Source organism: Ovis aries, chromosome 2 (genome assembly GCF_016772045.2).
Source record: "Ovis aries strain OAR_USU_Benz2616 breed Rambouillet chromosome 2, ARS-UI_Ramb_v3.0, whole genome shotgun sequence".
Taxonomy (NCBI): Eukaryota; Metazoa; Chordata; class Mammalia; order Artiodactyla; family Bovidae; genus Ovis; species Ovis aries.
In genome coordinates, this window is record NC_056055.1 from 179,315,386 (window position 1) to 179,333,913 (window position 18,528).

Genomic DNA, 18,528 nt, shown 5'->3' on the forward strand with positions numbered 1-18,528 from the left:
CTTTTCATTATGTGGTATGCCCTACACACTGCAGCCGTTGGCATTCTTGGTCCCCTCCTGCTATAATGTCAGTGGCGGTGGTTTAGTCCTCAAGTCATGCGTGACTCTGAGACCCCATGGACTGTAGCCTGCCAGGCTCCTCTGTCCATGGGATTCTTACAGGCAAGAATACTGGAGTGGGTTGCCATTTCTTTCTCCAAAACGACAGTAATGCTCCCTAGATCAACAGCTGTGACAACTCCCCAGATCCCTGCCTAAGTTTTCAAATGCTATGGAGGCAGTCTTGCCCAGGAATCACTTTTTGATCCTCAGAGCAGAGGATGTAGAGTAGGGCTGGTTACACTGATTTGTCTGATGAGAAAACTTCTTCTGGGAAGGGTCAGTTAACTGGCAGAGAAAAGGCTATGAGTGATCATGAGATGAGACCTTCGTTCTTGTAAGCACTGGCTTTCTGCTGTTCCTATCAGACAGTTGATTTATTTTCAGTCCAGCCCAGACTCTGGCCTACTCAGAGCTGTCCCTGCTTGACCAGCAATTGTCAATGTGATGGGGAGGAAACAGGAGATAACAAAGAGCTGAGGCCCAGGAGGGAGGAGGGAGAGGCAGAGTGCCTGAGGCCTTCAGATCTCACCACCAAGTAAAACACTACCTGCGGGAACCTTTATTTTTAACTTCCCCAAATGGGGAGCAACCAAGATGTCCTTCAATAGGTGAATGGATAAACGTGCATGAATGTATGGTTCATCCATGCAACAGAATGCTATTTAGCAATAAAAAAGATTGAGCTCCCATGCTATGCAAATACATGGACAAATCTTAAATCACTAAATGGAAAAGCCAATCTGAAAGGATACCTACTATATGATCTCACTTATATGACATTCTTGAAAAAGAGCTATAGAAATAACAAACAAATCAGTGGTTGCTGGAGATCTGGAGCAGTGGGTGGGGTTAGTGGGGGACAGGATTGAATAAGTGAAGCGCAGGGCATTTTTTAGGATGGTGAGACTATTCTGTATGGTATTATAATTGTGGATACCTGACTATACACTTATCACAACCCATAGAACTTTAAGGCACAAAGAGTAAACCTTAATGTACACAAATGAAAAAATAATTTAGGGTGTTGGGGAATCTGTGGTAGAGTGCAAATGTGATCAAAAAAAGTCTAGCTGTATTACAAATGTATGAAACAATTATTACTGAAAGACATAGAGAGAGAGGGGCTGACCTAAGTAACTTTAGAAATGAGTGGAATCTGTAAGACTGAAGGCAAAAGGAATTGCACATAAGCACTGTACTGTACTGAAGTTGTTTTTAAATTTTTTCCCACAGAAATACAAGTTAACAGTTCTGAAACCGCTATACACATATGCTGGAACTGAAGAATTAAGGAAATTAATGGAGGATGACAGAAGCCAGGTTTCTCACTGTTAAAGTGGGGAGGTTACAGATAAGTAAGGAAAGCAGGCTGGAATGACCCATGTGGTAATAGATTAATGGGAGACATTAGTACAAATTCTTACTTAGCTTAATATATATGCAGATGGTTACATACACAAATAGTTACAGACGTGTATAGAAACAGACTAGTAAACACATATGTATTTTTTTTCATTGTGATGACATAAAAACAACACAGCCCCAGGAGCAATGAGCAAACCGAACATCCAGACCTTGATTTCTAATGTTATTGTCCAATAAAAGGCTCTAGGATCCTTGGAGAAATATGTTTCAGAAACTGGCAACAAGAAGGTACCTAGGTAGCGACCACTCCCTTCTCCTTTTCCTTCTCCTTCTTAACATCTTTCTGGAGGTATAATTGGCATACAATAAGCTGGACAAATATGAAATGTGCACTTTGGTAAATATTTATTATATATATTATATATAAATATATATATATATATACCTGTGAAACCATCAGCATGATCACATAATGAACATATCTACTACTTCCAAAAATTAACTCATGCCTTTTTATAACATCTTCTTCTTACTCCTTATCTGTACCTCCCTACAGGCAACCACTTATTTACTTTCAATCGCTATAGATTAGTTTGTATTTTCTAGAGCCGTATTCAAATGGAATTCTGCAGTGTGTATTCTTCACCCCCAACCTCAGCTTCTTTTATTCAGCAGGATTGTTTTGAGAAGATCAGCCGTGTTTTGCATGTATCAACTGTTCACTTTATTGCTGAGTACTATTCCATTGTATGGGCCATGCCACAATTTATTTATCTATTCACTTGCTGATGTGTATCTGGGCTATTTCCAGATGAGCCTCTTTCATATAAAGCTTCATACAAATGAACATATCTAGAAGTGGAATGGCTGAATGATATGGTGGTGGTGGTTTAGTTGCTAACTCGTGTCTGACTCTTATGACCCCATGGACTGTAGCCTGCCAGGCTCCTCTGTCCATGAGATTCTCCAGACAAGTATATTGGAGTGAGTTGCCATTTCTTTCTCCAAGGGATATTCCTGACCCAGGAATTGAAACCGGGTCTCCTATATTGCAGGCAGATTCTTTACCAACTGAGCTACAATATGGTAGGTATGTGTTTTAATTTTTAAGAAACTGCCAAACGGTTTTCCAAAGTGATTGTAACATTTTCATCCCTGCCAGCAGTGTATGAGACTTTCTGCTCCTCCACATCCTTGTTAAAGCTTAAAATCATTATTCAATTTGAATTTTAGTCATTATAATAGATGTACAGTGGTATCTCATCGTATTATAATGTTAAACCTCTTTTCATGTGTTTATTTGCCATCTGTGTATATTTTTTAGTGAAATGTCTGTTTAAGAAACATTTTGCCTAATTTTAAAAATTGGGTTGTTTGCTTTCTTATTAATGAAATTTCTTATAATAAAAGTTGCACAGTCTAAATGTAAGTTCTTTATCATGGATAATAGTTTTTTGCTTTGTAAAGTATTTTCTCCCAGTATGTGGCTTTTTTTCCCATTACCTTAGCAGAATCTTTTGAAGACAGAGGTTTGAACTTCTAATGAAATCAAATCTGCCAATTTGTTCTTTTATGAATCATACTTTTGGCTATATACTTAAGAATTTTTTTTGCTGTACAGTAGAAACTAATACAGCACTGTAAAGCAACTAGACTCTGATAAAAATTAATTAAAAAAAGATATATTTGTCTAATGCACAGTCACAGTATTTTCTTCTAGAGATATTATGGTCTTAAGTTTTACACTTAGGTACACAACTCATTTTAAATTAACTTTTATATATGATATGATGTATGAATCAGTTAATTCTTTTGCATATGAATATCCATTTGTGCAAGCATCATTTGCTGAATAGACTGTCTTTTCTCCACTGAATTGCTTTTGTCAAAAATCAGTTGTCCATATTTGTGCAAATCTAATTCTAAACCATTCTGCTCCATTGAACAGTTTACCAATACTGCACTATTTTCATTTCTAAAGCTTCGTAGTAAGTCTTGAAATCAGATAGCCTTAACCCTTCCCCTGTGTCCTTTTCCATGCCTGCTGTTAGCATGGAACTCACTGTATTGCCATTGCTAATAAACGCAACTGTTTCAACTAGTAGACCCACAGCCCTTGGCAGGAAGCCTGACTGACTGATTTTTTAAAACATAAACTAGATCGTGTTTATGTCATACTGTCTCTCTCCAGTGATACTAGTCTCTTTGCTTCTACTCCATGTACACCAATTTAGGAGACTTTGTAGTCCCCTCCCCACACCCCTCTCTGCCTGTAAATCCTTTCCCCCGAGAGTCACATGACTTGTCCCTCCTTTTCACTGAGGTCTCTCCAGGTCTTTGGCCCATGGAGCAAGGCCTTTCCTGACTGTTTTCTCTGGAGTGCCATTTTTGTTTTCTATATCCATCCACCCTGATTTGGTTTTCTTCGGAGCTCTCTTTCTGACATGGTACATTTTATTATATATTTATTTGTTTCTTTGAAGTTTATTTCCCTTACTAGAGAGTGAAACCTCGGTGAGAGGACTTTTGTCTGCTTTTTTCCTGTTGTTTTCTTTTTTCTGTGTATCCAGCATTGGGACAGTGACTGGCACATTGTGGATACTTAAAGAATAAGTCTTTGTAACTCATTTCTTCCCATTGCAGCTGGTGGATAGGAACGTATGTAAAGCAGAATTAACACAGTAAATCACACTGCTATTCTCAGAAAGATCTTCCTGCAGGATTGGCCCTGGGCTGGCATCTGGGAACTTGGCTTTCAAATGGGCTCCCACCACTCCTAGAATTTATCAGAGTTATTCACTGTGCCTAAACTGTTTGTACAAACAGTATGGTTTATGCTGAACACCTGCTTTCCTTTGTGGAAGGAAAATAAAAACGCAGCTGGTATTGCTAAGAAAACTTTCTAAAATGGAGCCAGGAGGCCATCGAAGAAATGTGACTTAAACATGTGTCAGCCTGGGTGGAATCTGATCTTTTGGCCACTTATTGTCCTAACAAAGACATCCAGAACATCTGCCAGAAACTCAAGATACTTACCAAACCCTTACCCTAAAATAGCTCATGACAGCCTATCTAGTTATTGGACTTACCTTAAAATTGCTCATGATTCCTAAGGTCAGGTATTTCCTGACTCCTGTCGCAGTAGATCACAGTTCTCACCAGGCAGCTGTAGCACAACCTGGTGACTTGTGTCTTTATAAGTCCCCGACTCCTTCCCTTTCCTGAAACACTCTTTTGGTTTCATCAGAATCTTGTATCTCCCAAATTGCAATTCTTAAGACCCCAAATAAACTCTTTGCTTATTTATAGCCTTCTGCTTCTTTTTTTTTTTTTTTGATTGACACCTTCTGAGATTTTGTGGTTTTATGGGAAATATATGGGGAAACAGTGGAAACAGTGTCAGACTTTATTTTCTGGGGCTCCAAAATCACTGCAGATGGTGACTGCAGCCATGAAATTAAAAGACGTTTACTCTTTGGAAGAAAAGTTATGACCAACCTAGATAGCATATTGAAAAGCAGAGACATTCCTTTGCCTACAAAAGTCCGTCTAGTCGACTATGGTTTTTCCTGTGGTCATGTATGGATGCGAGAGTTGGACTGTGAAGAAAGCTGAGCGCCAAAGAATTGATGCTTTTGAACTGTGGTGTTGGAGAAAACTCTTGAGTCCCTCGGACTGCAAGGAGATCCAACCAGTCCATTCTGAAGGAGATCAGCCCTGGGATTTCTTTGGAAGGAATAATGCTAAAGCTGAAACTCCAGTACTTTGGCCACCTCATGTGAAGAGTTGACTCACTGGAAAAGACCCTGATGCTGGGAGGGATTGGGAGCAGGAGGAGAAGGGGACAACAGAGGATGAGATGGCTGGATGGCATCACTGACTCGATGGACGTAAGTCTGAGTGAACTCCGAGTTGGTGATGGACAGGGAGGCCTGGCATGCTGTGATTCATGGAGTCGCAAAGAGTCAAACACGACTGAGCGACTGAACTGAACTGAACTGAGGCAGAGACTGCCTATGTGTCCCAGTCAAATCCCGGGACTCTGAGGCTCAAATAATTTTCCTGGTAGACGGCATTTCACAGATGTTGTCATTTGATGCTGAAAGAATTAAGCACATTGTGTGTGACTCCGCATGGGAAGATTCTTGGGAGCTCGTGTCTGGTCTCCTCTGTTCACTTCATGCACCTTTTCTCTTTGCTGATTTATTTCATATCTTTTTGTTGTAGTAAATCAGAGTCATGAAAATGACTGTATGCTGAGTACTGTGAGAAGTTCTGCTAGTGAAGCATTGAAGCTGGGGGTGGCCTTAGGGATGCCCAACATAGAAAGGATTATTTTTTAAAAATGAAAATTAAACAAATGGTCAACATTAAGGAGCCTTTCCAGTAAGAGAAGAGCATCCAGTCACAGATAATGGGTCTCAGGAGCACTGTGCAGCCACTGGAAGGTCTCTGGGATGCAGGTTAGACTCCAGTCTGAGATGGTTTAGGGGCCTGGAGGAGGCTGGATGTTTTTAGCAGTAGTATATATAGTGAGCTTGATTGCTGGCTCCACATTCTACGTTGTTAAGAGGATTAAGAGCTTGTTCATATAAAATGAGAGCTTTACTTGTGACCTGTCACTTCAGGAGCTGTATGTGCTAGCTCTGTGCTTAGCGCTTACAAGGGAACTTCAAAGTTCGCTTTGCCAAGTGGCTGAGCACTGCATTGTGGGTGTGGGGTCTCCATGCCTCCCTCACTGAAAGGCCATGTTTGCACTGGAGTCTGGAGCGGCTGAGTATCATGCTGGGACTAAGGGTACCAGCTGCGGGACCTGGCTAGAGGGGAAGAAGCAGATGTCAGGACAGCCATTCTGGGGTGGAGGAACATTCCAGATGAACAGAAGTCTGGGTCTTTCAGGGCCTCAACCATTTCAGGAATCAGTATAGGGACTCATATCTCCTCCATTGGTTCTCAGTATCTGTTGCCCCTTCCTCACACTGGGCTCCATGAATGGGCTGTCTCTTCTTCTCTCTTGTTGTTGTTGTTATCTGGTCACTAAGTTGTGTCTGACTCTTTTGTGACTCCATGGACTGTAGCCCGCCGGCCTCCTTATACATGGATTGTCCCAGGCAAGAATACTGGAGTGGGTTGCCATTCCCAACCCAGGGATTGAACCCAAGTCTTTGCATTGGGAGGCAGATTCTTTACCATTGAGCCAGCAGGGAAGCTCCTATTGAAATTCAGGTGTCATATATAAAATCCTCATATCGGCTTACCTAACTTTCAGCATTGCAGGAAGAGGAGGGTGACAGGATCCTGTGTGATGGAGCTGAGTCAGTGAGGGTCAGCTCACAGTCAGATGGCTTGGGGGCCAGGGGCTCTTGGCCTCTCCAAAGTTGTTCTGTGTGGTACTCAGCATTGGCTAGTTCTCTGCTCTCTTTTTCTCTGCCCTGAAGACTGAGGAATCCTTATGTTGAGATGGAAGAACCATCAGATCCAAGGATTCTGGATCACAGCATTGCTACATGGAGGCCAGATGCCTCGGAGAAGTTCTTGGTCATGAAATAGTCTTTTGCAAGAGACAAAAATAAATAAAATTTTGATGTGAGATTTTGGAATTTGTTACCCAGCAGAGCCTACCCTAGACTGCCTAAAATGCCTGTTGACTCAATATTTTCTGCCCCTCATCCTCTCACTCCCGTCCACTTCACCCCTGCCTCCAAGCCATGCTAACTATCCTATTATGATTTGATTGCCAAATTTTAGCAGTGTTAACCAAGACTTCCATTAAACCCCTTCGTCATAAAGACCTAAGGAAGAGATTTCATTATAAGAAAAGGTGAAGAGGCCACCCTTTTGTTTAATTAGCGTTAAAAAGTTTCTAAAATTACAAGTTATATTCTTCTGGTCCTAGGAATGACTGAGTACTTAATTAATCCACAAAGCAGTTGTATGCCTGTGAGTCAGGCAAAGTCCCCAGGAATGTCACCGTGCTACAGAAGGCAGTTTTTCTCTCTGTCATTTGTCCACATTATTGAGTCATCCATCATCTGTTCACATTATCTGTCCATCATCCATCCAAAGCAGGGAAGAGCTCCATCACCAAACTTGGTTCCTCTATTTTAATGTCTTCTTTTTTAGCCCACTTTCCAGGGAACTTCTTTTCAAATGCTAACAAGAAGAGATTAGCTTTAATAGCCTCTCTCATTAATTGTCTGACCAGAGTAAGAATATGTCTTGAGAGACAGATTTCCCTTCCACGTGCCTCTGATAACGTCAAGGCACTAATGCAGGATTTCTAGGTCTATGAATGACCCCAGAATACAAATTGCTCTTTCAGAGGTATTTGACTCTGCTCCTAGAGTAACTATAATCTCAGCATGTCAGTTTTGACATTTCAGTTAGTAGGCATTGCGCATTTTTTATAAGACAGGGAATTATTAATGGTATGGAAGGGGAGACACAGAAATATCACCCAATGTCATTTACATCTGTTCTATCAAAAGGATGAGCACCAATCCATCATGGAAGGTTTAAGTGCCCTCCTGCCAGGGGTGAAAGCAGAGACAACAGGAACAATATTAAACTAGATGACCCCTTTAAGGCCCTGTTCACTTTTAGGAGCTATAAATGGTTGTATTTCAGAGCTGGAAGTACCATTTTAGATAATCACTTCATATATGAGGAAACCAAGACCCGCTGGGGGTGAGGACAACTGTGATGGTGGGTCTGGAATCTCCCTTTTCCTTCAACATTTAGTGACTTGATCACCTACCATGTGCTAGGCTGAGACTTTGTTGTTGTTTAGTCCCTAAGTTGTGTCCGATTCTTTTGCAACCCCATGAACTGTAGCCCACCGTCTCCTTTGTCCGTTGAATTCACCAGGCAAGAATACAGGAGTGGGTAGCCATTTCCCACTCCAAAGGATCTTCCCGACAGAAGGATCAAACCCAAGTCTCCTGAATGGCAGGCAGAATCTTTACCACTGAGCCACCAGGGAAACCTAGGCTGAGGCTACCATGGTTAAAAACATAATGTTCTTGACCATGTAAGGGCTCATGGCCTAGGTTTTCATTTATGTCTCTCCTTACATCACAACAAATTGTTTCAAATTTGGAAGGGCTTTCATTTCTGGACCATTTTTAACTCTGAGATGCAAGAGTGGCCTAATATTTTTTACACTTGATATTCTTCCCTTAATAATCACTCCTTGGATTTCAGTATTTCCTCTCTACCCAGTGTTATTAATCAAAACAAAAGTTCTTGGGAAGGATAATACATATAAAAAATCCTTAACACTTTACTGATAATTATTTTTATTTCATTTTTATGAATGAGAAAATGAAGTTCAGAGAGCTTAAATTACATGTCCATTTTCCAGTAAATAATATGAATTGAAATCCAATGCACATCTGACTGATTCTGAAGCCCCCACTGTCTTCTTTATAAACTGCTTTAATATTCTAACTCTGCACATTCTTGGGGAATACATTCTAGAAAATCATATTAAACAGAGAATCTGCTTGTTCCCTTAATTTTTTCCACAGCCTTTTCTTTCTTTCTTTCTTTTTTTTTTTTTTAGTTCACTTTGGGGAATAGGTGTAATAAAATGGTAGGGATATTAACTTCTCTCAAGGTAGAAAAGAATGGTTTCAAGGTGAAAGGTCAGGGAGTGTTGGGAGCCTAGGATTCTAAATCTGTGAGTAAGAAAGATGACCAAAGAGGTCAGACTATTTGTTTAAGAACTACCCACAGTAAGTGAATTCTGAATGGCACAATGAGGCTTGTTGCTATGACACCAAATAATTCCATATTCCGTGCAATGGAATCCCCACTTATGTTCTTAAAAAATTAAAGCAGTTTTATGGATATTAAATGTTTAAGTGGCTCCAGCAGCTAGAAAGAAAAATCATCTTATAAATAAAACAGGCCAGTGCCTGATTGCTTGCATGAAAAGTATTTGAAAAATGTGTTTGTGGAGTTCGGGGCTTGACAGCTTTTGTTTTATGGTGTGCAGTGATAGGAGGCAGTGGATGAGTGAATATATAAATGATGGTAGGTAAACTACAGAATGTAAAAATTTTGAGAGAGAAAGGAAATTTCTTCAATACATTTTTTGCCTAGGCACTTATTATGAGCTCAGCAACATACAGGTCTTTGTGGAGAATGCAGAAATAGCTTCTGGTATGGGTTTTGCTTCATCCTTTTTTCATGTATTAGCTTGGAAGGCATTAACATATTTGGCTATGTATCAAATCAACCATGCGGTTCTAATGTGTTAGCCCAGTAGATTTTTAAAAAAATGTGGTAAAATTCACCCCTGTTAAGTGTACAGTTCAATGAGTTTTGACAAATCTTTTTATTTGTATATTCACCATTACAATTAAGAGGTATAATATTTCTATCACCCTAAAAAGTTCCCTTCTGACCCTTTGGAGTTAATCCTTCCCTCCCAGAGACTGACCAACTGTTATTCTGATTTTTTATTCCTATTGTTTTGTCTTTTCCAGATTATATTAATATATTAATTGATATTATACTAACAGTATGTAGATTTTTGTGTCTGCCTCTTTTGACTTAGTGTTATGCTTTTGGAGATTCATTCATGTTTGCATGCATCACTGGTATTGATACATTTCCATTTTAGTGCTGAGTAGCGTTCCATTGTATGGATATGCCACAATGTATTTGTCCATTTACTAATTAAATAACATTTGGATTTTTAGCTACTATGAATAAAACTTCCATAGAGAGTCATGTACAGATTTGTATGTGGATGATAAAATAAATATTTATCACTTATTCAGTATAGGTTTTCACAATGGACAAACAGCTCTTTTCTCCTCCCACTTGGTAACCTGGGATTCTAGGCTTCTTTTGTTTTGTGGATCCCTAACTTTGCCGACTAAGGTCCATCTAGTCAAGGCTATGGTTTTTCCTGTGGTCATGTATGGATGTGAGAGTTGGACTGTGAAGAAAGCTGAGCGCCAAAGAATTGATGCTTTTGAACTGTGGTGTTGGAGAAGACTCTTGAGAGTCCCTTGGACTGCAAGGAGATCCAACCAGTCCATTCTGAAGGAGATCAGCCCTGGGATTTCTTTGGAAGGACTGATGCTAAAGCTGAAGCTCCAGTACTTTGGCCACCTCATGCGAAGAGTTGACTCATTGGAAAAGACTCTGATGCTGGGAGGGATTGGGGGCAGGAGGAGAAGGGGACGACAGAGGATGAGATGGCTGGATGGCATCACTGACTCGATGGATGTGAGTCTGAGTGAACTCCAGGAGATGGTGATGGACAGGGAGGCATGGTGTGGTGCGATTCATGGGGTCGCAGAGTCGGACACGACTGAGCGACTGAACTGAACTGAACAGGAGTATCTAAGAAATGTAGATTTTAGTCTACTTGTGATTTAGAGTGAATGTAAAAGAGGTAACATTACTAAGCACCAATTGACAACACTTAATCTAATTATCACACTTATTTTTCTGGTTCCCTCACTTTTGTTTCCTTTTATGGCAGCTAAACAGAAAATTTTATACAGAAAAATCATAGAAAAAGAGATACCGAAAGCATTATTATTATTCTTAATTTTAAATATGAGAATTCATATTCCTATCTGATTGCTTTCTTATAAAAGCCAGTATTAAAATAATAATGATCCTTAATTTTTCATGGGGATATTACATAGTATCAGATATTCCGCTTCCTGGACCCACTGGTCTTCTCACACATTGCCTTGGCTGTGCTCCTCAGACAACTTTGTTGCATTTTCCCCAAATAATTTTAAGTCAGCAATTGATGAGATACAGATATTGTACTGAAGATGTAGTTGTAAGATGGGGAAGAAGATTCATATTACATTCTATTTAATAAAACTGCTTGTTAAATCACCGTGTCTTCCCATCTAAGTTCCTCTTCCCAGTCTGCTTTCTGCTTCTCTGGGAAGCTAAGAATCCTCTGTGTTGTGTCAAGAAATGTAGCCAACACCTTCCACTTACCTGTCTACTACTCAGCAAAACAAAACCTGGACAGTTAGCAGAACTGTCACTATCATTGTTCCACATGGCCTTTTGCCAGGAAAGTGGGAAGATCACAGAGGTTTCTTTTTACCTTACAGCCTAGGTGGCTTTTCAAAGTCCTTGTCCAACAAAATAGTACATTCTTATAGCAAAATTCTATCTTAGAAAAATGCGTTTTCTTTTTCTTGTTGTAGTTATTATAAAACTTTTTAGCTCTATAACAGGGGGTCTGATAGCCAACATTTTAGAGAAATGATCAAGAGCTATAATTAATAGTATATTAAAAATAGTAATTTTATGACACAAATCTTTTAAAGTTTATATTAATTAAACAAAACACTATAAAACTAATTAAAATGTCATTTAACTTAGATGCTACGATATATTTATATTTAAAAATTTCAGGTTTGAAGCCCTTTCATGTCTCTCATTTAATTTGAACACTGCAATAATATCATAAATACACAAGTACTATTATTATTTTTTATTGAGAGATGTACAACATGATTCCATATTTGTATGTATTGCAATATGATTACCCTGAGAAGTTAAAGATGTTTTTTCCTGTGGTGAGAACTTGTAAGATTTACTCTCTTGGCAACTTTCAAATATACAGTATAGTAATATTAACTATAGTTGCTATGCGACACAGGTCTTATTTCTTACCAGAATTCTGTGCTTTGGAATAGTGAGTTCTGAGGCTATAAAAATTGTGGCCAACTTATTTCCTTTGTTCACTATGGGGTATTATGAGGCACATTGCATCTATATATTTCTCCTTTATATATTGTATCTGATAGTCCCATCCCCATCCAGTTCCATAAAAACTGTGATAATAAAAATACCCAACTTTGACTGCCTACTTTGTGCTGTTGCTTTATAGACACTGTTGGAATCCTCAAAACATTACAAGCTCATAATACATGACATGTATGTATGTGTGGAGGATTATTCAACTTGCCTAAGAATAGAATTTGTAAATGCTGAAAATACCATTCAAACCGAGTTTTTGTTCTTTATTCTCTATCTTATTTCCTGTATCCTATAAAGCAGAATCCAGCTCACAGTGATTCAATTCAATTTAACAAATAATTACTGGATATTAATAACATTTATCTCTTTTCAAAATGAAAATGAAATTTGTTAAATTGTAAAGAATTTCAAGATAGCTACTGTAGTCAGTTGCTCAGTTGTGTCTGACTCTCTGCGGCCCGTGGACTGTAGCCTGCCAGTCTCCCCTGTCCATGGAGTTTCCCAGGCAAGAATACTGGAGTGGGTTGCCATTTCCTCCTCCAGGGGATCTTCCTGACCCAGGGTTCAAACTGGCATCTCTTGTGTCTGCTGCATAGGCAGCTGGGTTCTTTACCACTAGTGCCACCTGGAAAGCCCCTAGATAGCTACAGCAGAGCATTAAACTGAACACAGGGTCCTCCTAAACCACAGGGCACAGCTTAGGTGCCCAAGCTGGTCCTGGGTATTGGCTTATGTGACCACCAGCATACCAGGCTCTGTAGATACAAATATGAGTAAAATACCATCTTCCTGTTTGGGGAGTTTTCAGTTGCTGGGGGCTTGGGGGGTGTTTCTTTCTCGGAATTACCTATCAAGTCTGCATTATATTCTCTTGACTGTTCTTGCGGGTGGCAAATCTTTTCTTTCCGAGGGGTAAGATTTCCTGAAGTAGCCAAACTCACATGGCTATGAGTTTTGCCCACAATTTTGAGAGAACAGCCTTGATAGTTAGTAATGGCAACTTTTGGTTCCAAACAAAATGTGACTCTAAGGAAGGAAGCTTGATTTTCTTGTGAGATCCTTGATCTAAGACTGGGCATAAGTCCAATAAAAAATACTCCGAAAATACTGGCTTTGAGAGCCAGAGTGACTTCTCAGAATAGGCAGACTGTATTGAAAGTAGTATTGATTTGATTTCTGCTAATTAGCAATACAAGTTAAAAATATTATCAGTTTCAGTACCTTAAAGTCATACTCTATATGCTTGGGAGACTATTTCCCTGGTATTTTTCTTAAAAAAAAAAATTTCCCCCTTGTCTGTATGAGTTGTGATATACCAGGCTTTGCTAGAAGCTGGTAATGTTGCAAGGAGACTAGTTCAGGGATGAAGATGAATGCATAGATCTTGTGAAATGATAAAATGATAGACTAGGATAGCATCTTGTGAAGTCATTGGACTTTGGAGACTGTCTTTAACAAGGTTGGGGATCAAATGCAACATATTTGGTAACGTGCCTCGCAAAGGGGAACACTAGATAAATATATGAAATGGTGTAGCTTCTTCTCATTTTATAAAGAACAAAAGCACTTCTCTCCCAGCCTGATCATCTGTCTTCTGACTTTACTTCTTAAGGTTAAGTTTTTGTGGGCTGGGTCCTGCTGGACCACTGCTGGGTCGCTTAGTTATAACCCAGGTCCTATCTTCTCACCACTCCAGGAGAGGAGCCGAGCCCTTTATTTTCTGGGTGACAAATGGGACCTGCCTAATCCCTTGGCTTCCCCACTTTCTTCCTCTGAGTTAGAGACTGGCTGACTTACATTATAGATTGGGTCAGCTATGAACAAGGAGTGTGCTGGGAAAATGAAATGAAGAATGGACTCAGTTATTCTAAGGTTTATTTTCCCAACCAGGCAAGGGAGAACAGTTTCTCTAAATAGGTGGGACCATCATCAGTAGCTTGAGTAGCTGTCAATTTTAGTCATCTGGTGATGCAGGGTCTCTCTTTATACACTTAGAACCTGAGTCTCAGGACAGCCAGGGAATCCCAAAATAATCAATGTCATTCCAGTTATGAGGTTTTCTCCTCTCTCTCGATCTCTTTCACTCTTTATACTAATACTTTGGTTGAAACAGGTTGTGAATCAAAAGACTGAGACCATCCCTCTGTTTACTTTGTGGATGTGTGTAGATGTGTGTGTGGCTCTGATGTTCGTAGTCTGGAATAATGTGCAATTGCTCAATTAATTAGAAGAAAGAAAAATACCACCCTCGTGTCTTTTTTATTTTTATTTTTGGCATAAATTTTAGTTTGATTTGTTATTGTTAAGGTATCAGGAATTCCTGAGGTAAAATGCAGTTTCACCTAATTCAACCATTAACAATTTGAGAATTTTTATTATTTTTTTAAACTAAAATCTGGTCTGCAGTAAGTCTTGCCATCAGTTTACAAGCTTCTTCCAAAACAATCTCATATTTGCAAAATTATTCTTCTATAGCTTCAAACAGTGCTTTAGACACTTTTTTCCTTTAAAATCATTTAGTTCAGTATCTTTGGTTTTCAAATTTTTTATCTTTGTCATGAAAGATTCAAATAACACCAACTTGGAAATCTTGGCTTTGAGGATTTGATTTTTAATAGAAAACAACTGGCTGAATAATCTCCTCTTTTTTCTAAGATAAACTGATTTCTTAGGCAACTTTGAGAGTTTCATTTCTCTTTGATTTCCCTTACCAGTTTCAATCTTATCTCTGGATAATCAAATCCCCATAAATGTAAAAGCCTTCCTTTTTGAAGTTGCTGCCATTGAAACCTTGACAGCTTTCTTATCTATGCCCTGAGCTGCTTCCTCAGCCCCTGCTAAGGTCCCATTAAATGTATCTTTTCTTTCTTTCTCTCAATGTGTTTTGACCTAATACATTGTATAATATCTAGGGATATGATGGTTGTGTATATTTAACTTGTACTTTTTGAGAGACTGAATTAATAACCTCACTGATAAGAATTTTATATCAACCAACCAATCAGTCAAAATATTTACTTAGCTGTTGGTAAGACTGGGTGCTAAGTCACACATTAGAAATTATGAGGCATGGTCCTTAGCTGCTTTTGAGAAAAGTTTGCATTCTCACGCATACACTGCTTTCAAATTGTGGTGTTGGAGAAGACTCTTGAAAGTTGCTTGGATTGCAAGGAGATCAATTCAGTTAACCCTAAAGGAAATCAACCTTGAATATTCATTGGATGGACTGATGCTAAAGCTGAAAGTTCAATACTTTGGCCACCTGATGTGTAGAGCCAACTCACCTGAAAAGACCCTGATGCTGGGAAAGATTGAGGGCAGGAGGAGAAGGGGGCGACAGAAGATGAGATGATTGGATGGCATCACTGACTATAATGGACATGAGTTTGAGCAAACTCAGGGAGATAGTGAAGGACAGAGAAGCCTGGTGTGCTGCAGTGCATGGGGTTGCAAAGAGTCAGACACAACTTAGTGACTGAACAACATGTGCACCGCTAGAGGCTTGAATTACGTCCCCAGAGCTCCAGGGGGAAGAGCCTGTTGGCTTCTTTGTATCACTCTGCTTTGCTTCTGCTGTAGCATCTTCATCTAGTGAGACATTTGTGGTTGTTAGTTCCTCTGTCCATACCGTCACTTTCCCTTTATCTTCGGATGTTCAGCATCTAGCACAGTGAAGAGCACCTTCAGTACTTCTGTCAGGATGATTGATGGAGGTAATGCATGTCTAAATGTTCTGTTTCTACCCAGTTCTGAGCCTACACTCACTGTGTAGAGTCCTGTTAAAATGTAGTCCAGCATCATCCATGGAAGAGATTAAATTCGTAATTTTCTCTCTTTCTCTCTCTCTCTTTTTTAAAGACAGAGGTGGCAGAGATTTTCCTGGGCTGCCGTTAGGTAAAATTATCCTATGACACTAGAGAAGGCAATGGCATCCCACTCCAGTACTCTTGCCAGGAAAATCCCATGGGCAGAGGAGCCTGGTGGGCTGCAGTCCATGGGGTCATTAAGAGTCGGACATGACTGAGTGACTTCACTTTCACTTTTCACTTTCATGCATTGGAGAAGGAAATGGCAGCCCAATCCAGTGTTCTTGCCTGGAGAATCCCAGGGATGGGGGAGCCTGGTGGGCTGCCGTCTATGGGGTCGCACAGAGTTGGACACGACTGAAGCGATTTAGCAGCAGCAGCATTCTATGACACCCCTCCTTGCCTCCTTTCCAACTCAAGGTACATAAACCTATGTTTGATACTTTTTTTTCCTTTGGAGAAATTAAATTTTACTATTCATAAAAGAGGATGGCCTACACTATTTTGGATTTCAGGGACCAAGGGAATAGTATTTAGATCCTGAGAAGTATACCCAAGGGGATGGTGATTCTTTACCATAGCTGATTTCTGAAGCCACTTGGTTTCTAAGCCTGGTTTGTAGCCCAGGTTGATGGCAAGGGACCGTACTGTAGTAACAGTATCACAGCAGTGCCCGGGCTTCAGGTGAAGTGGGGCCTCTGTCTCACAGTGTTCTGGGGGAATAAACGGCTCCCCTGGCTTGTGCTTTAAGCCTCAGGAATGTCTATGGTTTGAAGAAGATGCCTACTATCTCTGGCCACTTCTTCCATGTCTGAAGTTTGGTGCAGACATCTGTACATTTCCCCAGTTACTAAGTTGTGGTAAAAGCCGCTTTATCAATGGCCTCTTCATTTACCTGAACGTACTTCTCACCAATTTCATGTTCTATATATAACTTTGGGTCTGGGGTTTATATTTCCTATTCCGTGGGTGAAGAACAATGGTGAGTTTTGAGCTAAAGAGATTAGGTAAATGGAAAAGCCAAAGTGATTGTTGCTCAGTTGTATCCAACTCTTTGCCACCCCGTGGACTGTAACCCTCCAGGCTCCTTTGTCCATTGAATTCTCCAGGCAAGAATCTTGGAGTGGGTTGCCAAATTCCAATTAAAATGTGATCACTCTAGGACTTCCCTGGTGGTCCAGTGTTTGAGAATCTGCCTTCCAATCCAGGGGACACAGGTTCAATCTCTGGTTAGGGAACTGAGATCCCACATGCCTCAGGGAAACTAAGCCCTCAAGCCACAACTACTGAGCCCATCACCACAACTAGAGGGAAACCCCTGTGCTAAAGCTAGAGAAGCCCGCAAGCCGCAATGACGATCCTGCGTGCCACAACTAAGACCTGACACAGCCAAATAAACATTTTAAAAAGTGTGATCACCTCACTTCAATAGGATTAAAAGAATTTTTTTTTTCCTACAGGGGAATAAACATATTTATGAACACAGAAATGGCACCAGCCTTCATATTCTTCTAACAAAGTGGCTTTTGCCATTAGTATCCATTCTGAAAATGTCTGCTGCCCTGCCATTACTCTCCAACATCTCAGTATTTTCCTCATTTCTTATTCTTTTTATGGTCACATCTACTCATAAGAGAAGTAGTGAAGTTTGTTTCTGTCTGTTGGTTGTTAAAACTTTAAACTGAGGAATCTTTTCTAGGAGTGCCTGTATTTTAACAAGCACAGACCTGTAAACCAAACAATTAGAGCTCCACGCACACATTTTAAGTGTTGGCCAGTGAAGCCTAAGATATTTTGGAATCATTAGACATTTTTGGTTCTCTTGAAATATCCTGAAATGTGAATCATCTACTCCATCAGAATGATTTGGATTATTGGTGATCAGTGATACTGTTTAAAGCTTTCTTTGATGTCAAAATGAATTTTATAGGGGTTGATGTTAAATATCCTCCATGATATCAACCTTCATAGTAAAGAATGTCTTGAAATGGGTCTTTTGGGAAATGGCAGCCCTAAATCTGTCATCTTTGTCATGTGCCCAGTGGCTGGAACTGAAGTCTGGAGAGGTCCCCAACATTGCAACCTGATGTTTATGTTTGAATACAACTTGACTTCATAAAGTCCATGTTGGTTACAGGAAGGGAGTACTGGGAGGCCCTCCTTCTGGCTGCTATTTGGATCTCATAGGATAGAGACATTAAAATGGCATGAAGGAAGGCAGGATGGAGTAAGAGGAGAATCCCTTAGCTCAATGCTTTAATCAACCCCACGCTGTCCACTGGACCCACCATCAAAGTCTACTCCTTGTCACCTTGTGGAATGTCTCTAGGAGGTGCCAACTGTACCTGTTGAACCTACTCACTTTATTTGTCTTTGTTTATAGACTCTGCTGGAGATTTGGTTCATCCTAGTTGGACCAGAAGTTTCCAAGTGGCCCTTGATGCATGGAAACTACAATTCCCCACAGCACACCAGCCCAAGTGCCTGGACCCTCAGCTTG